Source organism: Myotis nattereri (assembly GCF_964212035.1).
Source record: "Myotis nattereri genome assembly, chromosome: 17".
Lineage (NCBI taxonomy): Eukaryota > Metazoa > Chordata > Mammalia > Chiroptera > Vespertilionidae > Myotis > Myotis nattereri.
The window spans coordinates 52,093,056-52,118,534 of NC_138092.1; the positions used below are offsets into that span (position 1 = coordinate 52,093,056).

Consider the following 25,479-nt stretch of genomic DNA (forward strand, 5'->3'; position numbering starts at 1 on the left):
CCTGCTGCCCTGCCTCTCCCCTCCCCACCCAGGAGCTCCCAGCCCCGGGGCGGGGGGGCGGGTGCAGAATCTCACTACAGTTATCCTGGAATTAAAGGGATGAAAGTATGAGCAGGCACACAGAATAACATGGAATAACAGGTGCTGTGAAATGGAACATGTGTCCTACCACCACAACATGGGATAGCAGGCATTATGGGCTGGAACATGTGTCCCAAGCATGGTTCCACAGATCCTTTTGATTGTTTCAGTCCTGGCAACATGCTTGATTTTGCTCTAAGAATGTTGGGCATCAGCAGCTTCAGGTAGAAAGATGGTGCATGCTCTAAACAGATCACCTGGCTGCTGAGCTGAGAAAGGACTTTGGGCACGAGTCACGGCAGACTTTCTGTCAGGCGGCGCTGCGGTTGCCTGTGTGCTGGCAGTGCGGAGGGGCAGGGCGGATCCTGGCTCCCGCCCCACGCCTCCCCTGCAGCCTGAGCGGCTGCGGAGACCAGGGATGTGGGTGACGGGAAGTAAGTGTCCAAACATCCAAATGAAGATGTTGAGAACAAAGGAGGGGGCTCCAGCAGAAAACACACCCAGGGATCCTCTGAAAGGCTGGCGCCCAGGGCTCCCTGCCAGGGCCCGGAACAGGAGCCCGCACAGCCCACAGGGAGGGGCTCCTGGGAAAGCCAGGCGAGGAGGAAACCCTATGCTCCCCAGCGTGGGAACCGTCCACTGCCCAGCGAAGGCAGATGAGAAATGAGAAAGCGACAGGAAGTGGCAGCTTGTTGGACCAGGGCAGGTCCTCGGGAGAATTAGGGTCGGGAAGGGTGCCTGACCCGTGGGCTGGGAGCAGGTGGGGAGAGAAGACATCTGTAAAGACAATTCCTTCAAGGAGGTTCTCCGAGGGGAGCCTAGACGTGGAGAGTGAGTGCGAAGACATGCGGGAAAGCAGTGCGAGGTCAAGGGAGGGTCGCTGCTGTTAGGTCTTCCAGCCGTGTCAGCCGGAATGTCGGGAGCAGGATGCCTGGGACGCCGGGAGCTGCCTCCCTCGCCCCCTCCCCCGCCGCCGCCCCCCCCCCCCCAGCCCCCTGGCCGGCCGGGGCAGGAGGCCACTCCTTTCTCTGCGGAGAGTGGACTTCTGAACAGAACTTAATTCAGACGCAAAGGGAAGCCTGTGCTGAGGGGTATGTGTCCCCAGTGGACGTTTGTGTGTTAACGATGGTCTTCATTACCTCACGGCTAAGTCTTAACTCCCGTGACCCCAGGCAACACTTCACAACTGAGGCTTGCGATAAAATGAGATGAGAAGATGTAGACACTTGTCACTCTATAGATTGCATTAAAAAGCCAAATCTTATAAGGCAAGCATGTCAAACTAGCGGCCCGCGGGCTGCATGCGGCCCACACGAATATTTTTGCGGCCCAGCCAATATAACTGTATGTAAGAAACATTTTAATAAAAATTTCATAACTTAATTTTTACAATATCCTATTATACTTAATTATTAACAATGTACTACAACGTTCGCTAATGACTGATGGCTATGATCGTGTTGCATTCCTTTCCCTTATGCACCTAACACGCAGGCGCACCATTTCTCTCCACTAACACCAGCAGCGAATATTTTAGCAGCCGATGGCCACGTCATTAGTCTTGGACTGACTTGTTTGGTGTGCACAACAGTAAATATTTCGCTTTCGGAGAACAAGAAAAATAGGTTTATTTGCGTCACGCTTATTAATTTGTGCAGTTATTCAGTGTCTGGTAAGTTAATGTTCAAGAACAAATATTAATTTTTATTAAAATGTTATGTTATTTTATGTGAACGATGACTCATTTATTTCAGCCCTTTGCATTCAGCATGTCACTATCAAAATAAAACTATGTTTCTATGGAAATCAAAGCTTTTGTTTGTCTGCGGCCACAGACACTTACACCTTGTTTATTTGGCCCGTGTTAGCCTTTGAGTTTGACATGCTTGCTCTATTAGAAAAGGACAGGTTAATGGAAGAAAGAAACGATTTAATTTTTTAAATGTCGGGGGATTTTGAGCCATTTTAACAAAGATGGCAGAGAAGAGAGGCACCTTCTGAGCGAGAAAAAGCCGTGTCTGGTCCGTGGTTTCAAGTGCTTCCCCGGGGCCCCAGCGTCTGGTCAGGCTGCGCGGTGGGTACCGGGCCTCCCCTTCGGAGCCAGGCGGAACTAGACCACACGCCCCTTCGTCCCTTTCTCCTGCTCCCAGAGAAAGTGTGGGCGCTGTCACTGCTCCCGCCGAACCCGGAAACAGGAGCTCACAGCGCTCGGCAGGCTCAAGGTCAGCAGTGGCGCCCACGCCAGAAGCTCAGGACGCAGAGCTGCCCACGGGGGAGAACTGGGCGCGGGAGGGCCTGCTTCCTCTCACCCCGTGTGTGGGTTCCAGGGCCCCGAGGCTGGTGCTGCTCCCCGAGACCCCGTGTGTGGGCTCCACGCCCCCGAGGCTGGCGCTGCTCCCCGTGACCCCGTGTGTGGGCTCCAGGGCCCGAGGCTGGTGCTGCTCCCCGAGACCCCGTGTGTGGGCTCCAGGGCCCCCGAGGCTGGTGCTGCTCCCCGAGACCCCGTGTGTGGGCTCCACGCCCCCGAGGCTGGCGCTGCTCCCCGTGACCCCGTGTGTGGGCTCCACGCCCCCGAGGCTGGCGCTGCTCCCCGTGACCCCGTGTGTGGGTTCCAGGGCCCCGAGGCTGGTGCTGCTCCCCGTGACCCCATGTGTGGGCTCCACGCCCCCGAGGCTGGTGCTGCTCCCCGTGACCCCGTGTGTGGGTTCCAGGGCCCCGAGCCTGGTGCTGCTCCCCGTGACCCCGTGTGTGGGTTCCAGGGCCCCGAGGCTGGTGCTGCTCCCCATGACCCCATGTGTGGGCTCCACGCCCCCGAGGCTGGTGCTGCTCCCCGTGACCCCGTGTGTGGGTTCCAGGGCCCCGAGGCTGGTGCTGCTCCCCGTGACCCTGTGTGTGGGCTCCAGGGTCCGAGGCTGGTGCTGCTCCCCGTGACCCCATGTGTGGGCTCCAGGGCCCCGAGGCTGGTGCTGCTCCCCGTGACCCCGTGTGTGGGTTCCAGGGCCCCGAGGCTGGTGCTGCTCCCCGTGACCCCGTGTGTGGGTTCCAGGGCCCCGAGGCTGGTGCTGCTCCCCGTGACCCCGTGTGTGGGTTCCAGGGCCCCAGGCTGGTGCTGCTCCCCGAGACCCCGTGTGTGGGTTCCACGCCCCAAGGCTGGTGCTGCTCCCCGTGACCCCGTGTGTGGGTTCCAGGGCCTCCGAGGCTGGTGCTGCTCCCTGTCACCCCGTGTGTGGGCTCCACGCCCCCGAGGCTGGTGCTGCTCCCCGTGACCCCGTGTGTGGGTTCCAGGGCCTCCGAGGCTGGTGCTGCTCCCCGTGACCCCTTGTGTGGGTTCCAGGGCCTCCGAGGCTGGTGCTGCTCCCTGTCACCCCGTGTGTGGTCTCCACGCCCCCGAGGCTGGTGCTGCTCCCCGTGACCCCGTGTGTGGGTTCCAGGGCCCCCGAGGCTGGTGCTGCTCCCCATGACCCCGTGTGTGGGTTCCAGGGCCTCTGAGGCTGGTGCTGCTCCCCGTGACCCCGTGTGTGGGCTCCAGGGCCCCAGGCTCTGCAGGACTCCTCTGTGGAGGGAGACTCCACCCGGCAGAGCACCTCAGAGGAGGAGGCCCTGGAGGGTTTGGGCTGGAACAGGCGGTCTGATGAGTGCTCTTGTCACACAGCCGAGGACTGCGAGCTGGGCCAGGGCTCCCCAGAGTCGGGAGTAGCCTCTGATCCTGAAGGCCCCACAGGAGCTTCTCAGTTCCTTCCTATCTTCTAGGTTCGCATGGTCTTGGAGGAAGGGGTGGTTTGGCCACTAGTTTATATACAAACATCTTTCTGGCCTCTCCCCTGGGTGCTTGCAAGGCATGAAAAACAAAAAGCAGATGTTCTCTGTGGCCGTTCGCAGCGGGGGCCTCGCTGTCTGATGCGAGAGCCGAGGGGTGCATGGCGGAGTCTGGTCCTGAGGTGACTGTACCTTGAGTGAGTTCAGGCCTTGGAGCAGCCGCAGCCCTGGCTGCACAGTCACCTACAGCCTCTGCGACCTCCCTGGTGATGACATCATAGGTGGAAAGTGTAGGATTACGTTAGTAGAAAAAAATGTGTTTCAGTGGAAAACTGTCACCTGTAGTTCACTCTCTTGATTTGTTCAATTCCAGCTCTGGTCACTGTCTTTGGACTGTTTACTCCTTATACATTTTGGTAAGTTTTGTCCTGTCTGGTAATGACTTTAATGAGGTTTCCCTCTATGAAAAACAAAACAAAACAATTTTGTCCACATTTGTATTCATGTCAACACCCTTGTCACTCTGTAAATGAGTGCTGTTCTGACATAACTGGTTATCCTGTGTCTCGTTCTCTTACCATCATGTGAGTAACACAGGCCAATTCTGATTTCTGCGGGGAGTCGAGTTTAGCTTTTCCTGAATTATCCCGAACAGGTGGCAGGTCTGGCTCACTCGGAGGTGGGTCCGAAGGGGGTGCCGGGCTTGGCCACCTCCCGCTTTTCTGGTGTGATTTCCACCCTCTCTAGTTTTGTTTTGGGCTGATACGTTAACTCCTATTTGGAATTTCATCTTGTGGTTTGACCATTTGGTGAATTTGTACCCATGGATGAGTTCTTTGATAACCACTGACTTTTGTAAGTCTGTGTTTATTCTTGACCCATGTCTAAAACTTGAAAATTGAAGCTATGCATTCTGTCCATCTGTGTCTGTATCTCTGGTTATATGTCTGTAATTCACAGAAGCCTTTTGTCTCACTGTGTGAGGTCATAATATCTTCCTATATTCAATCGTGTTAGTAAATTAGATTGCACAACTCCTAAAGGACCTCTACTCTGGTTGGCTCATAAAAAAAAGGAAGTGCTGATATCTATAAAATATTAAAATTCTCAGAAAAAAACTGAACTTCCAATATTTTCATTGTGCTAGATTTAAAAGGTACTATTTTTGAAACTAACTTGAAGATTTTTTAAGAATTCAAATGCCTATGGTTTAGGTAAATCATGACAAATGAGACTTTATGATTTTGGTTGAATGGAAACACAACAGCTGTCTATTCTGGCTACCAGTGTGAGCGTCAGGGCAGGTTTGTGCTCAGGTGCTGCGCTCTTCCTCGGCTGATGCTGGTTTACTGGTCAAGTATGTTAGCGTGACTTTTCCTTAATGTTTAATGTCATGAAAAATGTAAATTTGTGTTTAAGTAAGTCAATTCACTATTCCTGAAAATTTATTTCAACTAATTATGTTTTGTAGTATTTCAATTTGAAGATAACTTCTAAGATCTTCAGGCAATTTACAACTTTGGATTGATGTTGACTTAGTTATCAATGGGTATTCATTAGATAACTAGGCTATTTTTAAGTAAAATAGAACACAGAAATACTGCCTGCTAAGCTTAATTTTAAGTTCATATGCTTTTGTATATCATTTTATATGCTATAGAAAGACTATATCTTCAGGTCTGTCCTTGGATGTGTTAATATTTGCCACTCTGAGAAGTTTACTATAAGATGGGGCAGTGGCCGTGAGCTGTGCTGGACTGTGAGGTGCTGAGCGGACACTCACGGAGTCCACCCCAGTTTTCTGTAAAACAGAAGTTACTGGGGTTAAACAATTATGATTGACACACTGGAATGTGGAATGAGATTGCACTTAGGCACAACAGTTCCAGAGAAACACATCTAGGTCCATGCCTCTGCTTCTTGAAGAAGAGTCGCTCCTCAGACAGGAGTGTGTTTTGTGCTCTCTAGGCTTATTGCGAGATCCACGAGGCTTTGGTGGGTTAAGATCATTGGCAGCTAGAGTGTTGGAAATTGAAACAAACATTTTTAAATGCTTACTTATCAATGAATTTGAAAATACCAATGATGAATGCACTGCCCATTAATAACATGGTAGTGATGCTATGAAACTAATTCTGACCTATGGGGCCCCTGACATTGGTTCCACAGTAAAAGGTCAATTTATTCCAGAATAGAAAAGAGCACAGTGAAGAACACATTTTGGAAAGGAGCACCTTTTGTCTTGCATTAATACTGGAGTTTAAAAAGCTGTGAAATATTTTAAATTTTTAGCAAAATGTGCCCAAATTTGGGAGACCTCTCTTCTTGGTTTATTTTTTATTGCCATCACCGGTACCATGACATTTTTTTCTGTATAATATGCTTAGATGCAAACAACGTTGTGCCGAACCAGGATCACCTCCTATGGCCTATGTTGACTTTGATGTCCTTGAGTATTTGAAAAACAAAGGCTTTCACTAGGAAAGAGCCAACGTTCTTTACTGTCGTGTTTACCTTCCATCCTTAATTTTCAAATATTTTATTGTGACTTTGAAATGAGTGGCAATATTTTCTCTCAGGCACTTGGATCTCATTCCTATCTTGAGTGTTACAATCTCTTGACAGCTTTTGAGTTTTGCTTATTTTTTCAAATCAAAATACAAATATAAAATAAAATCACATACCTTTCAGGATGTCTTATGCCCAAAATCATTTTTGAAATTTCCCAGAAGGCCCTGGAATCACAACAACTTGGTTTCCCACCTTGTAAAAAGAGAGGAAACGATGGGGTGTATTTGCTATATCACTACTGATGAGCGTGTGGGGACAGTTGTTAAATCAGAAGAGATGCTCCAATTGGTTTATGCAAATGCTAATACTATGAATATTTCAGAAAAAGCATGAAATATGGGCCTTTCCTGGAGATCTGCCAGTGTCTGTGCTGTCCACAATACATTTCCATGTGCTGGAAGCTGCTCCAGCTGTGGTTAGTCAGAGGTGTCCTGTATCAGTCACAAGCTCAGTTACATTTATTTTAAAGCATTAATGTTGTTGAATCATTATTTCTTTAATTTGAATATAGCATCTTCTAAGTTAGTAGCTTTTGACTTGGAATTCGCAATAATCACCTATCGGGTTTAACAGCGTACAGCTGTTGAGACCACTCTGTACTTACTGAAACTCTACTTGACACCCTCGCTGTGTTCTCAGTCTGTTCTCGCTGAATGCTCAATATAATCTCTCTATATAAAAGCCTAATATGCAAATTGTCCCCATGGGAGTTCTACCAGGAGACAGATCGCTTGCTATGACATGCGCTGACCACCAGGGGGTGGCATGGAACAAAGGAAGGCCTCAGCCGGCAGCCGGGGAAGGGAAGCCCTGGCCAGCAGCCAGAAAGAAGGCCCCAGTCAGCAGTCAGAGGCCCTGATCGACCCTGATTGCCAGGCAGGACTAGGGACCCACTCTTGCAAGAATTTTGTGCACCAGGCCTCTAGTAATGATATAATGTATCAACATTGTTATTTTTACACCACGATATTTTTCTGTAAAGGTCATTTCACTCATTTTTATAAATTGAACTCACATTCATTGTTGCCTTTGAAAATAGGATTTGTTTATAATTATTTTGTCTGAAGCCCTTTTGGGGGATTGACATTATTATGTTGTTTTTTTCCCCTGTCAGCTGCATCGGCCTCCTGACGAGCCCTCATTAACTTTCCACTTTGGAAACAGTCAGCAGGAAGGAGGCCAAGCTCTTGGAGTCTGGCCATGAGTGGACAGTGTTTGTTGCTGCTGTTTCACTCAAATGCTTCCCCGAGAGCTCTTCAACCTGGTCAACAGGCTCTGTCTTCAACAGAGGACTCTCCAAGAGCCTGCTGAACAGACATGGCCATGACCTTTGGGTCCAGGCTTCTAATGGCATCACCAAGGCAAACCTGAGGCCACACCAGCAGAACTGGGTCAGTAGCTCCAAAATCTTAGCCACACAGGATGGAACTACTTGATGAAGGATGATGCTAGATTTCATTTGTAGTATTGTTGATGTTTAATGTCCTATTTTCAGGATATATAAGGAAGTTCTTTCTCTTAAATTATTTCTATCTTGAGTGTTAAAATCTCTTGACAAATTTTAATAACTCATAATAAATAGCAGACTCTATTTTTGTAAACCGAAATGAAACATTTGTAAAGGATATTTTATTTACCTATCTGAGCCCTCCAGAATTTGGAAACTCTTTTAGAATATTCTTATTTTCATAGCAATATCACTAATGGGAGAAGCAGTGACCATCTGTCCTACTAGGACAATGATGGCGAACCTTTTGAGCTTGGCGTGTCAGGATTTTGAAAAACCTATCTTAACTCTGGTGCCGTGTCACATATAGAAATTTTTTGGTATTTGCAACCATAGTAAACAAAGACTTATATTTTTGATATTTATTTTATATATTTAAATGCCATTTAACAAAGAAAAATCAACCAAAAAAATGAGTTCGCGTGTCACCTCGACACATGTGTCATAGGTTCACCATCACTGTACTAGGACATACCTGGACACCTTGGCTATGCAAACCTTGGCCTACAGGGTCATATTTAAGATGGAAGCACACTTAGCTAGGTCTTAGCAGACACTCTGGACAAACTAAGATTTATTCTATGGAACCAATGTGTACAGAGCCCTTTTGGGAAAACTGGTGAGTGAAGGTCACTTCTGGGCCAGCCCAGGAAACAGATATTTTGAAAACCTTGAGGAAATAGAAGTTCACCCAAACAAATAAGTGCTGCAATTTGCCTGGAATGGTGAGCTCTGGGCTTGGCTTCTAAGCCTCCAGCAGTGTTTAAAGGCCCAACCTGAGGTTCCTATGAAAACTTTCAGCAGAAATCTTCAGAACTTGGCAGTGTAAACTAGAGGAGAGTCCTCTGTTGAAGACAGAGCCTGTTGACCAGGTTGAAGAGCTCTCGTGGAATCTTACGGCAAGTCAACACTTTCCTGCACCTGGGCAAATAATTGAGCAAACCTACAGAAATTTAAAGACTTAAGACCATTTTTTGCTGAAACCGGTTTGGCTCAGTGGATAGAGCGTCGGCCTGCGGACTGAGAGGTCCCAGGTTCAATTCCGGTCAAGGGCATGTACCTGGGTTGTGGGCATATCTCCAGTAGGAGATGTGCAGGAGGCAGCTGATCGATGATTCTCTCTCATCGATGTTTCTAACTCTCTATCTCTCTCCCTTCCTCTCTGTAAAAAAATCAATAAAATATATTTAAAAAAAAAAAAAAGACTTAAGACCATTTTTTATTAAAGACTAGAGGCCCGGTGCACAGATTCATGCACTGGTGGAGGGTGTGGACTGTGGGGATCGGCTCACTGCGGGAGTGCCGCTCATCCTGGTGAGCTAAACAGCTGTGGACCCGCCCTCTTAGCAGCTACTCCCACTGCAGGAGCAGCCACTCATCCCCATCAGCCGAGCAGCGCTCCCACTATGGGAACACGCTGACCACCAGCGGGCAGCTCCTGCGTTAAGCATCCGCCCCTGGTGATCAGTACATGTCATAGTGACTAGTCAATGGTCCGTTCTGGTTGTTCTGCCTTTCGGTCACTGGGCTTTTATATATATATACTAGAGGCCCACTGCACAAAAATTTGTGCACTCGGGGGGCATCCCTCAGCCCAGCCTGCCCCTCTAACAGTCTGGGAGCCCTCACAGGATGTCCTACTGATGTCCCTGTGGGAAGCAGGCCTAAGCCGCAGTCTGGCCTCCCTCTGTGGAAGGCAACTGGACGATCAGGTATATAGATACTTTCTGAAGGCAGCACAGACTCCTTCCTTATTTCTGTCCTCTGCGGTTGGAGAATAGGGGACTAAAAGGTGGAGACAGAACTGTGTCCAGGCCTGGGGCTCTTGTAGGCAGCGGAAAGGAGAGGGCGGGGGAAAGTCTAGACACGGTTTTCTTCAATCGTCCTCCCTTCCTCCGGGCCCCTCGCTCTGTTCTCTCCGTGTCGTGGTGGATGCTTGGGCCTCGGACTGACAGGAGCCCAGCGATGGTGGAGTTCAGCCCCCTCACTTCTCAGCTGAACATACAACTGCCTCACATTCCAAGTGGAGCTGTTTTCAAGTGGCTACAGTGCTAGCAATTCATGCCTCCCGGCCTTTCCCCTCTCGGGTTTCCTCCTTGGGTCAGTTGAAAACTTCACCAAGACACAGGAGCAACTCTTCCCTGGTAGTTCTGCACCAGCCCCTGCCTGGGCCCACACCAGGAGGATCCCAGCTGAGGTCCCCTCCCTGCACCCAGCGCGCTCCTCCCTGTTCTACCACTGGGGGAAGGGAACAGCTCACCTGCTCTGGAGCCTGCCAACCTGGCAGGCTGAGGCACAGGCCAGGCAGTGCAGCCCAGGGTTCTGGTGGCTGTGAGCCTTCTCCCCTTTCCTGAAGTGTGGGGTGGGGTTGCAGCAGCTCACAGCCACCCCTGGGCACCATGCATGGAGATACCACTCTCCACTGAGCCACCGTCTGCCCAGGACCTGTGGGGGTTGGGGTGGCCTCTGGCTCCCACTGGCCCCACTGAAGCCAGACTTGGCTTGGCCAGCCATCCCCACTGCCGGAGGGCTGCGCATGCCCCACGGGCCTCATCACCATCATGAATCCCTGTGGTCTGGCCATCCCATCCCAGGAAGTGGCCATCCTGATCTCTATGGCTCACTCCCTGGTGCAGTTAGGCCTGCCCAGCAAGCATGCAGACAGGAGCTGGGCCTCTGAGGGGAAGGAGGAGGGATGCAGGCCAGGGCAGAAGTGGGGAACTTGGCAGTGTAAATACAGCCCTCCCCCATGTCGTGCTGGCCCGTCATGCTGGCCCCTCGTGCTGCATTCCCGAACCCCTGGGTGCCCCTGCCCAGCACTGTGCTCTCAGGCCTGGGGTGGGGATGAGGGACCTGGAGCTGCAGCCTGAAGGCAGCTCTCGCTGGCTTGGAATCACAGTGGTCAATCAGGGAAGGATGCGGGGTGCCAAATTCCGCCTCTCTCTCTCTTCTCTTTCTCTCTCTTCTCTCCCTCTCTCTCTCTCTCTCTCTCTCTCTCTCTCTCTCTCTCTCTCTCAGAAGGCCCCATGTCCCCAGCCGGCAGGCAGGGCTCAGGCCCCGCTCACCATTGTGTTGCTGCCTGCTCTGTTGCTGCTGAGGCGCGGCGGCAGGGGCTGCTGACCTGGCCCAGGACCCTGGCCAGCCTCCTGTGCCTGGACCCCAAGCAGCAGCGGAGCTTCCAGCAGTCAAAGCAGCAGCGCGCCAAGCACCTGGAGCCAGCTGGGGGGTGGTGGCGGTGGCCAGAGTCCCAACTCCCCTCTGCCACCAGCCTCGCTGGGAGTGCCCCGGCACAAAGTTCCCAGCTCCTGGCGCCAGCAGCCGGGGACTTCTTAAGTGCCTCCTCCTCTCTACTGCCCGCTCTTCATGAATCCCGTTTCCTCAGAGGCGGCAGCTGCAGGACGCAGAGCGGGAAACAGGGGAACAGGCCAAGTGCCCCTCAGGCTTGATGGAGGGCACCGGCGCAGAGGAGATCTCCCCTGCAGCAGGGGGAGCCGCTGCCTGCTGGGGAGATCTCCTCCCCACTGGTGCTCTCCGTCAAGCCTGAGGGGCACTTGGCCTGTTCCCCTGTCTCCCGCTCTGTGTCCTGCAGCCGTTGCTTCCATGGAAACTTGGGATTCATGAAGCACGGACAGCGGGGAGAGCCCCGTGGCTCCAGTGCTCCAGGGCCGCCTCCTGCCTTCCTGGCCCTGGGCTGGCTGGTTCCTGGAGGGCAGGCGGGGCTCATGCTAAGGCAAGGGATGCCACCAATCCTCCGCCCGCTTCCGGGTCGCACAAAGGAGTGGGCCCCTGTCTCCGGTGGGTGGGAGAGGGCTCTGGCCAGACGATTGGCACTGCTTACTTTGGCCCTAGCCCCCGCCCACCCCCTGGTCACACAGGGGAGTGGGCCCCGTGTCTCCGGTGGGCGGGCGAGGGCTCCAGCCAGGCGATTGGCACCGCTTGCCTTCGCCCCAGCCCCTGCCCACACCCAGGTCGCACACAGGGCCCTGGATGGAGGTTTGCACTGTCCTACCCTGCCTGCAGTATGCAAATTAGCTGCCATCTTTGTTGGCAGTTAATTTGCATATTGCCCTGATTAGTCCATGGGAAGCGTGTTGGAGGTATGGTTAATTACCGTGTTTGTCTATTATTAGATAGGATAGATGGGAAATTATGGGGAAAACAATGTTTCAACAAAAAACTATGCATCCTTTGTAGCACGCCCCTCCAGATTTATTATTTTCTCACTCTGTTTATGGTCTTTGAGCTATTTTAAAATTAAGTTTATGAGGGTGATATTGGTGAATATGATCATATAGGTTTCAAGTGTACAATTCTATGACACACATCTACATATTGCATTTTGTGCTCACCACCTGAAGTCAAATCATCTTCTGTTACCATATATTTGACCCCCTTTACCTTTTACTAGCCCCCAACCCCTTCCCTCTGGTAACCAACATATTATTGTCTGTGTCTATGAGTTTCAGTTTTACATCCCACATAAGCGTGAAATCCTATGGTTCTTAGCTTTTTTCTGACTGATTTATTTCACTTAGCATGATATTCTCCAGCTCTATTCCTGTTTGTCACAAATGGCAGTATTTCATCCTTTCTTATGGCTCAGTACTATTCCATAGTATAAATGTACCACAGCTTCTTCATCCAATTATCTATTACAGGACACTTTGGTTGTCTCGTCTTGGCCACAGGGAAAGTAGGAAGAGGCAATACTTCCTGACACATTCTGTGAGGCTACCATAACCCTGATACCTAAGCCTGGCAAGGGTAGCACAGCAAAAGAAAGCTATAGACCAGTATACCTGATGAACACAGATGCAAAAATCCTAAACAAAATACTAGAAAATCGAATACAACAGTACATTAAAAAAATAATACATCAAAATCGAATACAACAGTACATCCAAAAAATAATACATCACGATCGAGTGGGATTCATTCCAGGGCACATGCATTGTTAAACACATGCAAATCAATCAATGTAATACACCATATCTACAAAATAAAAGGGCAAAAATCATATGATCTTAATGGATGCAGAGAAAACATTTGATAATACACAACATCTATTTATGATTAAAACACTCAATAAACCCTGGCCAGTGGTGCTCAGTGGTTAGAATGCCAGCCTGTGCACCAAAAGATCATGGTTTTATTCCGGCTCAAGAGTATGTACCTGGGCCAAAACCGGTTTGGCTCAGTGGATGGAGTGTCGGCCTGCAAACTGAAAGGTCCCAGGTTCGATTCCGGTCAAGGGCATGTACCTCGGTTGCGGGCACATCCCCAGTGGGAGATGTGCAGGAAGCAGCTGATCGATGTTTCTCTCTCGTCGATGTTTCTGAGTCTGTCTCTCTCCCTTCCTTTCTGTAAAAAATCAATAAAATCTATTTTAAAAAAAGAAAAAAAAGAGTATGTACCTGGGTTGCCGGTTCCTGTCCCCAGTCAGGGTGTGTGCAGGACGCAATCAATGGATATGGGACACATCAATGTTTCTCTCTTTCTCTCTCTCTTTTTTCCTCCTCCCTCCTTCCACTCTCTCTCTGAAAAGCAATGGGAAAAATATCCTCTGGTGAGAATTGACAAAAGAATTTAAAAATTAAAAAAAAAAACATTCAATAAAATGGGTATAGAAGGAAAGTAGCTCAACATAATAAAGGCCATATATGACAGACCCTCACCCAATCTCATACTCAATGGTGAACATTTGAAAGCTTTTCCTTTGAGCTATTTTTCAACGTTTGTAAGTTGAAGGTAACTGATGATATGCAAATTCTGTGCATCGGTTAGACTTTAATTAATTTCCTCCGGATGTGGAAAACACGTTTGCATTTCATCTCCACTCCTTTACTCCATGTAAATCTGTGCTGTTTTCTCTTTTCCTCTGAACCAGTAGCAACATCTGCCTGGTTTCCGCATGACACATGAGTAAAATAATTCTTTAATATGTGGTTATTTTTCCATCTGTATGTGATTAATGATTTTACTTTCCCCCCAAAATTATCTTTCAATACTTTCTTACAATCATATTCATGAGTAGAAAGTGCTGGGGCTGCAGGGCGCATGGCGCTTGCCGTGACCACCGCGTGGGGTATGACACCACCTGCCACGGAAGAGTGCGCTCTTCCCAGTGCGCTAGCGACTTCACATTGTTGTAAAACATGGATCGATTAGTGAAAAGAAACAACAAAATAATGATTATTTTTGCCATATTAGGACCATTGTTTTATCAGTTTGTAGCAATAAGCAAAGTTGCTTTAACTTTAGGTCAGCAAAGTTACAAGCAGAGATGAGAAAAAGGAATGCTTGGGCCCAGACATTTTCCTGCTGAGCGTTTGGGAGGTCATCGTCCTCTGGCCTTCCTGAAGTGGGCACTCAGGTTCCTGCAGGTTGGCACTGGGCTGGTGTCTTGGCGGCATGGTGCCCTCAGGACCCAGGGCTGCGACCAGCGTGCTTCCTGGGCGCAGCGCTGCTCCTGGAGGGCCTTGGGTGTCGCTTGCCCTCTATTTCCCTCCAGGAGGAGTGAGCACAGCAGGCAAGCTGCAGCCTCCCCTCTCTCTCTGTAGTCATGAAAATGGGAGGAGCGGACAGATTTGGCATCTCGCTGACATGTTTACGCCACAACTCATGGGAGCCACAGCTCTTGGGAGGTAAGCGTGGCTAGTTTGAAAGCAGCAGTTTTCAGTGTAATCTTAAGTAGCAAATTCTAGCGTATCTGTATGTGGTTACACAACTATGTGATGTTTCACGGCCTGACAGAGATCATGAGAGAGAAGAAAAACGATCAAAATTGCCCCACCTGTTATGTTGATATCATTATGATTGCTGTTCTCTTGTAGAATCAAAGGTTTGCCATGAGTACCGCTTCATTCAATTAGGGTCTAAAAACCATAGGACTAAGTTATCAGATAAGGCAGAATTAAATAGTTAGTTAATAGTTATAGTTAATTGACTAGTTAAATAGTAACTATTCAATAACTGAATTTGAAGAAAATAATGGCACAAGCCCCTGAGTATCCTGCGCTTTAGGGATATGGGATGGGAACAGTTCTGCGCGTGCGCAGGTGTGCGGTGCACTCAGAGCAGGCAGACCTGCCTATGGCCCAGAGGGCCCGTCGTAGAGTGAGGGTCACTAGGAACTGGGCAGTCCAATAACTCTCTGCTCCCTTTGGTGATGTTTTCTTCTAATCAAAGTTCACCCACGTGGAAATTTCCTGATTCAATGTTTACGCATAAATAATCCTTGCGACTCTATAGCTGTCATGATTTATTTTCCTGTCTTACTTTTAATTTCTTTTTTTTCCAAATTTCTTTTTAAAGTTTTTATTTTACTGATTTTAAAACGAGAGAGGAAGGAGAGGGGGATAGAAAAAGAGAGCGGTATGTTGTTCTACTTATTGATGCATTCATTGGTTGATTCTTACATGTGTCCTGACTGAGGATCAAACCTACAATCTTGGCATGTGGGGGTGACGCTTTAGTCAAAGGAGCCACCTACCCAGCCAGGGCCTTTTTCAAACTCCTTTTGCCACCTGTCCTCCGTGACTAAGTCCATCTTGATGCTCCTGCACATCCCCTCACAGACAAAAAGGAGCTACTGCCTAGAAGCCGAACATCGCGAGGAGCTTGGCTTGAGTACATTGAAATGTGTCTCATTATAACAGACAAAAAAATTGTACAGCTGAACTCAGGACGGTGAGCTGGTTGTTAGAAACAAGTGCTGCTTTCAGCACTTTCAATGACATGATGAACCTAGAGAAACTTCAGAAGGCAGTGAGGCATTTTACATTTTGGAAAGAAGGGAAAAGACTGTAAGGTGATGACTTTCAGAGGAAGAGTTTACGGATATTAAAGAGGCCGGTGAAATTCCCTTCATGTTTCTTAAGAACTAGGCTTTATAGCATCTTTGCAATTTTATGTAATAAATTGATGCATAACAAGAGGAAATAAACCTAAGAATTAATTTAACTAAAGTTACCAAGAATGTACACTGTTAGGCAGGGTCCTCCCAGGATGACTCTGATCCTTAGCTCGCCGTTCATGTGTAATTTTAGGCTGTTTGTTAAGTCCCTGCCAGGGTCCTTCTTAGACTTATTCCTTCTAATCACACTTTTAAGTAAGGTGCAAATAACAATGATTTTAAAATTTATGTTCTGAGAGATTTTTTAAGTTTTCCTCATGGTCTTAATTTATTTTTTCTTCTACTTCTTATCATCTGGATTTCTAGGAGCAAGACTAAAATTTTAAAAAATACCTTAATGAACAACTGGATGAAGGGATCTAACAAAACCCACAGCCCCTGTGTGACACTGGGTGGTGCAGCTGCGTGAGCCAGCACTGCAGGTCCCTACGGCCTGCTGAGCAGCAGGGCGTGTGTCTCAGGATTGGGTAACATGGAGACAATGCCAGTACAACCATGACAGTGTTTACTGACGGGAAGGCTACGCAGAAGACCCCCGGTGCAGCCTCCAGCCCTTTCCTTCCTCCCCTTAGATCTCCTGCAGGTCCCAGCAGGATGTGGAAACAGTCGGGGCGCACCATGTAAATGCCAGGCCTGCACCCTTGTGTTTTAATTTCCTCTTAAAATAGTTCAGAGCAGTTCTCAGCATTCTGACACGTCATCCAACACAGCTCCAATGTGCGCCAGGTAGCGGCGCTTACCTACGCTCCCGCATGTGAGAGGACTGCTTCCTAAGGGAGGGAGGACACGCTGTGGGTGAGATGTTCCAGGATCACTGGTACATTATCTTAAACTAGGGGCCCAGTGCACAAATTCGTGCACCTTTAAAGTAACTGTGGGCCGCGAGACTGCGGTGGGCACAGGGGCGGGTCTCAGGCCACCCCCCACACCCCTGCCTGGCCCCTCCCGCCATGCCCCTGGTCCCCTGTCTGCCAGCAGCCCTGCTCCCATTGCCGCGGCTGCCATATGCTGACGGTGCCGGCCCCGCTTGCACCCACTGACAGCACAGAGTGACTGGGGCCAGCACTAGCAGCAGTTGTGAGTGCCTGGTGGGGCTGCAGCACGCAGGAGCAAAGAATTTTCAGTACCCACCAGCGGCTCACCCTGATGACAGCAACCCATGCCCTGCCTTGGTCTGGCACTCCCCCTCACCCGCTTCACCATCCTGCAGCGGCAGATGCCCACCATGTTCCGTGTGTGCCCCCTGGTGGTCAGTGCACATCATAGCAACCAGTTATTGGGTTGTTTGGTTGTTCTGCCATTTGGTCTATTTGCATTTTAGGGTTTTATATAGAGAGACTAGAGGCCTGGTGCACGAAAATTCATGCACTCTGGGGGGATTGTCCCTCAGCCTGGTCTGCGCCCTCTCATAATCTGGGACCTCTCAGGTAGGGTCCCTAGGCCTGGCCTATTGGGGTTTTTCTTCCCCCAGCTGCTGGAAGCTGGCCCCACCCCTGCCACTGCCACTGCTTGCATCTGTGTGGCTCTGCCCCCCCTTCCATCAGTTGCCTCCCTCTGTGGGAGACAGGTGTGGGGTGTGATCGGTTGGCTGGCCTGGGCCTCCCTCTGTGGGGCGATCGCTGGCTGGCCCCGCACATCCGCCAGCAGTGCCACCGGCCAGGTAGCCTGGGTTTCCTTTATTTATTTTTTTTTTTTAAGTAAGTGTAATGTTTACTGAGCGATATAGTACTATGAAGAGTTTACCAGGATGGAAATGCACCACACCCCACCCCTGCCACCCCCAACACCCAGAGACTACAGCACTTAGAAGTTACACGCAATGGCCATAACTGCTGAATATCTGTTCGTAACAAACAAACCATAGCATGTTTATACTGTATCATCCATTTATATATTGCTTGTATAAAATCTTTTTTTGTAAAAAAATATTAACAAAAAAAAGAAAGTATAAAAACATGTGCAAACCTCAGAGGGAAGGTAGGGGAGGATGAGGGTGGGGGAATAGATCAACCAAAGGACTTGTATGCAGCATATAAGCCTAAGTGATGGACGCAGACAACAAGGGTGAGGGGGAGGGCAAGACCGGGGGGATGAGGGGGCAATGGAGGGATAAAGACACATTTGTAATACCTTAATCAATAAAAAATTAAAAAAACAAAACATGTGCAGTTGAAAGCCCTGCCAGGACAGCCAGTCTGTAAGCGCTCAGTGAGTATGTGCTTCGGAAGGGAGCCCCCGCCTCGTGCCCACAGCAGCTGCAGCAGGGCCGGCGAGGGTGTACCCCGGCTGCCACTCTGGGCAGCCTGAGCTGGACCACCATGGATGGGTACAGCAGGACCTGGCACTGAGCCCTTCTCCAGCCTTGCATCAGGATCAGGGGCAGGGGCAGGCAGATTGCAGTTTCACTCTGAGTCCATCCTCAGCCTAATCTTGGTTGTAACTCATGGCTTTTCCTGGCTGCTTGGAGGTCCTTGGGTGGGTGCCCTGGCGGAGAGGCCAGAGCAGTGCCCACAGCTGCCTGGTTGGGCATCTCTCCAGCCTAGAGCCTCTGTCCTGCCTCCTGCAAGCCTGACCCCAGGCAGAACAGTCCTCCCCTCAGGACTACTGTGGTCTCAGTGCTTGACCTTGGGTTTCATCAGCCTGGGTTTCCTCCCTGGTGTGGCTGATCTGAGTTTCACAGAAAAGCCCGGCCGATGCTGGCTGTGCTGAGCCTCATCGAAGAGTTTCTCATGCAGCAAGGAGGAGCCCTCTGGGACCCTCCTCCTCCTCCCCTTCCTCCTCCCAGCCCACAGTCACTTCTCCTCCAGCTGCTCCAGCAGTGGGTTGCCTTCTGAGTCGGGGGTCTTAACACTGTCAGTCCTGACGATGCAGGTGGGGCGATGCCGGCTGAGCATCAGGATGAGCTGTGGCCACTCCTGCTTCAGCTCCTCCATCTGGGTTTCGGCTCCGCATTCATGAGCTCCAGCCGCTCAGATTCCCCTGCAGACACTCCGTCCGCTCCTTCTTGTCCCGGCATCGGGCTGCCCCACTTGTTCTTTTCCCGGCGCCTTTTCCTCCGCTCCTCTTCCTCGTCTAGCTCACTTTTCACAGGTGAGTCCTCTTGCCCAGTTTCACTTCCAAGAAGTGCAAGGGGGTGATCATAGCCCCAATGCTACGGATGTCAGCATATTTCAGTTCCTCTGCAGTCAGGAATGAGCTGGGGAGTCCAGTCAGGGGGGCAAGCCCTGGCAGAGAGCCAGCAGTCACGAAAGGGCCCAGGATTGGCCCAGGCATCATAGCAGGAGGAGTGGCAGTCCAGGAGGGCGGAAGCCGCAGGGGGAGGTGGCATCCTAGGGTGTCAGGGCCGGCCTGACAGGTTGAGCCGGGCTGAGGCAGGGAGGTGGGAATTGAGAAAAGAAAGAAAGACAGGAAAGCAGGATTGGGAGGACTCCAGTTCTCGAGGAACTGAAGCGAGTTTATTAGTCACACAATCTCATTTATACACAAGACACTGATAGGATGTCTGTCAAGAGGAATGTATTCTTTGTTCCTCTTAATCTCTAAGGGAGGGACACAGCAGGAGGACAAGTTCTCAGTACAGCAGATCTCAGTAAATAGTTACAGACTTCTTGGTAAGTTATGAAAGGCTGTTCTCATTCTACAAAGGTTGCTCTCATTTTACTGATAACCGCCATCCAAACAAGTCTGGGAAAACTGTGTGGGTAAGGGTCCCAGCCTTGCTAGCCCCTTCAGGTGCAAGGACCTTGCCAGCTTACATCTGGCCCCCAACACTAGGGGCCGGGGCCAGCTGCAGGCGCTGTGCCCACTGAGCGCCGCTGCCACGGGCCGGGAGCCGTCGTGGCCACTGAGCCTCCCTCTCTCAGGCTAGGGCAGGCGGCCTGGGCCTCCCTCTTTGAGGTGATCATCACGGGGGTTCCCTGATAGATCACCCAGCAGAGGGAGGCCCCGCCCACCCAGCCGGGGTTCCGTGATCCATTGCTGCGCAGAGGGTGGCCTGGGCCTCCCTCTTTGGGGCGATCATGGGGTGATGGCAGGCGCCCGGACCAATCGCATCGCACCCGCCTTGGCTGGCCTGGCGCCAGTGGGTGTCATAACATAGCAGTCCAGAAGGTCATCTAAAAGGTCGCCCGGAAAGTCCTTCTGCTGGTCGGTCATTCGTCGATTTGCATATTACACTTTTATTATTATAGATGGTTCACTGCTCCAGCTTGCTCACGGGGAGCTAGAAACTTCAGTGCTTAGACAATACAGCGCTGACGTGTTATCCGGGACCTGCCTGTAAACGTGCAGCCTGTGACTGTCAGAGGGCACGGCAGGGCGCTGGGTGAGCAGTGGCCGTGAACACAGCAAAGTGGGAGCTCAGATGCGCAGACCTGCCTCCCGCGGTCTGGGCAGCTCTGAGCTGGTGGCAGAAAACCCACCACTAATTTCGTTTAAAATGTTAGCAAAAGTGGGGAGAAAGTAAGGTAGGCTGCCGCCTTGGAACTCCACATTCTCACTCCAGAAGAATACATCTGTATCTAGTGGAATATCTCAGGCAGTTAGGCCCCAAACTGATTCTTGACCTGGGATGAATAGGCGGAGTTATAAAACCCTCAACCAGCTCCTTTCTGGTTTCCCTGCAAAAGATAGAGGGAGGGAGGGCCATTAACTTGGCAAGACCACAGGGTAAACCAAGACAGACACAATACCCAATAATGGGAACACTGAAAAGCTACACCGTTGGTTATTACAGTATTTTTGTGAGAAATCACTCTACCACTCTAAAATAATTACCTTTTGTGTAAGTCCTTGTAAAGACTAAGAAAATTTTCCTAAGAATGGATTGACTGATTTTTCAAAATTATTTTCTACTAGAGGCCCAGTGCACGAAATTGTGCACCTGTGGGGTCCAGCTGGCCCACCCTGATCAGGGCCAATTTGTCCTGGCTGGCTGTCAGGAGGGGACATGGGAGGTTGGCAGGTGGGTCCCTCCCCCGATTGAGAAGGGGGGCAACTGGGGGAGAGGCCGGCCAGGGGGAGGGACGGTGGGCAGTTGGCAGGCTGGCCCTGCCCCTGGTAACGGTGGAGGGGACAGATCGGGGGTGGGGTCAGCCAGGGGAGGCCCCGCCTCCTGGTCGAATTCCCAGTCGAGGGGACAATTTACATATTTGCCTTTTATTATATAGGATGTGGCCTCCAGACAAAGAGTGCTGAGGCGATGCCTAAACTGCCGGCTGTGCTTGTCCTCCAGGACGGTCATCGACAGCCTCTCCAGTTTCACGGCTGTGGAGCTCAGGGCAGGCCAGCGCGGGGACACCAGCAGATGTTTCAATGGTGAGCTGTGATATTTTGGAAAAATTTAGGACTTGAACATTCTATATGCCTGCAGTTTACCAATGTGGACACAGTTTATTTATTTGTAACCACCTTGAGTTATGTGACCATGCCATAGATATTAACCATGAGAAATCACTTAGGTGTTGACAGATGACAGAATCTATTATATTCACTAATGTTTGAAATTTTAACCATCAGTCTGTTGATACATATATAGTTGTTCATATAAAACTAACATATATCCATACATTCCATTAAGTTACTTTTACTTAACTTTTAAAGTATATTGCTTTTAAATTTCTCTTTAACAACATTGCATGTCATCTACTGTCTAGAAATTTGGCTATAAGAAGCCAACTTGAAGTTTCTAGCAAATATTATCAGCTTTACTTAAATAGATATTTTAGCTTTACAAATAGAGATTTTGCAAATTGGATAGTACCTATACGTTGTAATTGAGCTGATTGCTACCTTCCACCCATGAGAGGGCAGAGGCATCACACTCTCTGAGAGGCATCCAGGCCTAGAGAGGCTGCAGGACAGATGCTCCCCACCCGTTAGACCTGCAGCCTCCTGAAATGGCCTCAGCGAGCTGACGCTCTAACAGCTGAAGCCATTTCCCCTGGGGCCCTCACTGTGCTTGGTGATGAAGTCCTCAGGCCAGATGGTAGAAAGATGACCCAAACTCTAGCATCTCTGTTTCTCTGTGGACATTCTAAGCTCCAATTTGTGGGGTGGCAACCATGTTTGCTTTAGCCTTTAAGGGTGTTTTTTAATTGCTTTTTTTTTCTCAATGACTTTGAACTTCACAGCCTCTTCATTGTATTCTTATGCTGGAAACACTTCTAAAAACTTTAACTGGTTTTACTAAAATGAAACCACAGGAAAAATCTTTGTTACTTCTGTCATCAGGTTACCGTATATTTTCAATGTGATATTTATTGGGAAAAGCCTTAAGAAGGGGGAGGAGAGAGAACATAAAGGAAATTTCCAAGGTAGAGTGGGTTAGCAGTTCTCCAAGACCTGGCCATTTCTCTTCCTTCATTCCCTCATTTATCCAACAAATTCCTGCTGAACAGCCAGGTGGAGCAGTGACAAACAATGAGAACTTCCCGATAGGAGAGCCTCAGAAGTCCTTAGCCAGCCAGGAGGTGAGCTGCTGTGGAAACACCAGCATGTGCTACAGCCTCATCCAGGTTCACATACGTGCTTCGCTACAAGTGGCAGAGTTACTCCCAAGGCTGACAGGAGTGGGGAAGGTTTATGGGTGAACAAAGACAAAATAAGATGATTGGGATTATCTTCATGGAAAGGTAGAATTTAATTTGAGGCTTTTTTCTTAGGTATGTTTGTAAGGAAAGAGTGAAGACAGGGAGTATATACAATGGAGTCACTTTAACCAAGCTGCTACAACTAACAGGAGGAAGGTGGAGGCATGAGGAGAGACCATTCTTGTTCTAACTGACCTGGAAACAAACTTTTTGAACTTTCCAGTCCTATGTCAATGCCTGGACATACCTGGACCTCCAGGTAGCCCTCTAACTACCCCCTGAAGGGCTCACCTTTCCAGGCCACCTGATCCCCTGAAAGACTCACATTCACATCCACCCCACATCCATTATTCAGACCACGGGGACTGACCAGAGCTCCTGGCACCCATCACCCTGCCTCCTGCCATCTGACTGATCACTGTCCTGGACCAACCCTAGGGCTCTGCACGCAGGACTGACAGTTCTCAACAAAGTGCTTTTTGCTGTAAGAACTTTCACTACTTTTTCATCTTTGGAACACTTCAGGGTTTTTGCCTCGTTGTGTTTCCAGGTTGCAAGACCCTCAAATAAATCTCCATTATTTATTTCTAGCACAGCCTCCAGATTCTTCCTGCGCTCATTCAGCATATGGTTTTGGCATTGAGAAATTAGAGTGTACTGGTATAAGGAGGCTAACTCACAAGGAGAAAATTTCAAGGGCTATATAAGGAACAATAAATAACTCATTTTGGCCAAATCTCAGGTTGTTTGGAAAACACTTTATAAATGGAATATTCCACGTTTGCTTACTTTCTGCAAGATGGCCTTGACCTCAGATGTCTAGAAAGACCATGAAAAGCTGTAAGATTCTCTAGGACTTGCTGTCTTCCTTGGTTCAAAACTACCCCAAACCCCACCCTTACTCCCATGTCTCCAAGTGTCTGGCTTTTCATCAAGGTTCTTCCTTCTGTATTTACCTTGTTTCAGCATTGGCACCGCCCAGAACCCAAGGCCAGGAGACAGCGCCACCTGGTAAGCTCCATTTTGCTTGCTCTTGGCCACCAACGTCCACCTAGAACTGTGTTACCCAGTTCCTCTGTGATCTGCCCATTTGGAGAAAGAGAAACTCACCAATGAAAGCTTGTAGGGGTAAATTTGAGAGGCAAATAAAAAATGACTGTATAGCTTTTATTGGAGCCAAATTGGACTAGAGTCAAACTGTATTCACCATGACAGCCCAATGACAAAACCCAGGTGTGAGAGATTTGCAAGGAAATTCTGAGCTAGTGATGGCCATAAGATTTGAAAAACTGGCGAAAGAAGAGATAGTAATGCCCTGCATTCAGCAGGTTTTAATAAATGGATGAATGGGCGGTAGGAGATCCCAGGCTAAGCGACTTGTGGGAGCGTTCCGTGTCAGCTGTCTCCCCAAGGGTCTGCCATGTCCCATCTCGGCAGGGCCCGTCCATGAGTGACTCTGTGTTGCTTCACCGCCCCAGGGCCCTTTGCTCTCTGCTCTGATTCACACAGAGAAAGAATGTTCTACATTGAGGTTGCACATAATGAGCACATGGAAGGGCAGGACATGAAGTCTGCATCTATATCTCAGAACTGTTTTGTTCTCAGCGTCGACGGCTAACGTCGGATATGGCAGGTTTAGGGGGAGTCCATCTCTGCGTGGGCAGGAGGGGAGGTATGACGAGTAACCAAATCAGCTGGCAAGCGCTCCCAGTGATACTCTTCCAAATGTAACTCTCCCGGCTTCGGCTTCGGGAAGCTCTCGCTCAAAACTGGCCCTCTCAGGGCCCCCGTGCCCCTCTTTGCCTCCTCAATGGCCTTCGTCATATTTGTTTCAGGCCCTTGATGCTAAAATTTCTTTCTCCACAGCCAGTGGAGTGAAAACTAAGTCCCTTGTTTTTTCTTTATTGTTTCTCTTTGAGGGGTTGTTCTTTTTCTCTTCCAGCACTTATAAGAAAAATGGTGACATTTTGATTCTGCTTAGGAAGTTATAATGGCAGGCACCCAATGTCGGTATTTGGTTGCTTTAGGCTAAGCCAGGGGTGGGCAACCTTTTTGTGAGTGCGTCCCAAAACCAGCAAAATCTCTGACTCAAAATCCTTCTGCGGGCCAAACCTAATTTTTTGAGAACATGTTACGCTACTTGGTATCTCTTAAGGTGTACGTATGTGAAGAAACAATAAAATTCATTCCAGTGTCAAAAACACAGTATATGATTATGGAAAATACATTTATTTTTTAATGTACACATGTACACTGATAGTCCAACAGAAAACTTTATGACTCAGTTTGATATCATCAGTGGGACTTTTGCTGCTGCATCACTGATGACAGAGATTTTACATCAGGTTTATATTTCGTGACCTTCAGAGATATGCACGAGCTACTACTTTCATTGTCAGGCTACTCCTATTAGGAGACTTAACAAAATTCACCACTGAGAACAAAGGTTCACAAGCGTATGTGGATGAAACCAAAACACTGGTCGGATCTAGGCAGGCAGGAAGAGTTAAGGCAGAAATTGCTCTTCCCCTCTCTCGTCAATCCATGTCTATGGTCTTTAAGATAACTTGTTATGTAAAATTATTTATTTATCTAAAATGCACCTATACTGAATTTATCTGAAAAATAAAAAAGTCGATATTAAGAAAAAAAATTGTAAATGGAAGATTATAAGAGAGGGTTTCGCGTGCCAGCAAAAGTTACTGGTGTGCCATGTTTGGCACGCGTGCCAGGGGTTGCCCGCTCCTGGGCTAAGCTTTACAATTTACATTTTCTAGACAGAAGAAAAGTGCCAATCAAGATGATTACTTTATTATTTCTGAAGGAAAGTTCTCCAAAGGGTGTTGGTAACTGCAAAAATGCTCACTGCGAGTTTGTTAAAAATAAATGCTGTATCTTTGTACCTTTACCGGCTTTGAAGCCATTTCTGTTGGTTTCCTAGAGAGAGAGAGATTTGCTGTTCCACTTATTCATGCATTCATGGCTTGCCCTGACCAGAGATCGAACCCACAATCTTGGCATACTGCTACTTGCCAGGGCCTCAAAGGAAACTTTTAAAG

General features: G+C 49.1%; 1 pseudogene across 1 annotated transcript; it reads right to left on the minus strand.

Moving 5' to 3' along the window:
• Window positions 1–18,622: 18,622 nt before the first annotated feature.
• LOC308533498 (jun dimerization protein 2-like) lies at window positions 18,623–19,121 on the minus strand (annotated as a pseudogene). The gene has a single exon. The product of its transcript is annotated as a jun dimerization protein 2-like (transcript).
• Between the last annotated feature and the right edge of the window lie 6,358 nt (window positions 19,122–25,479).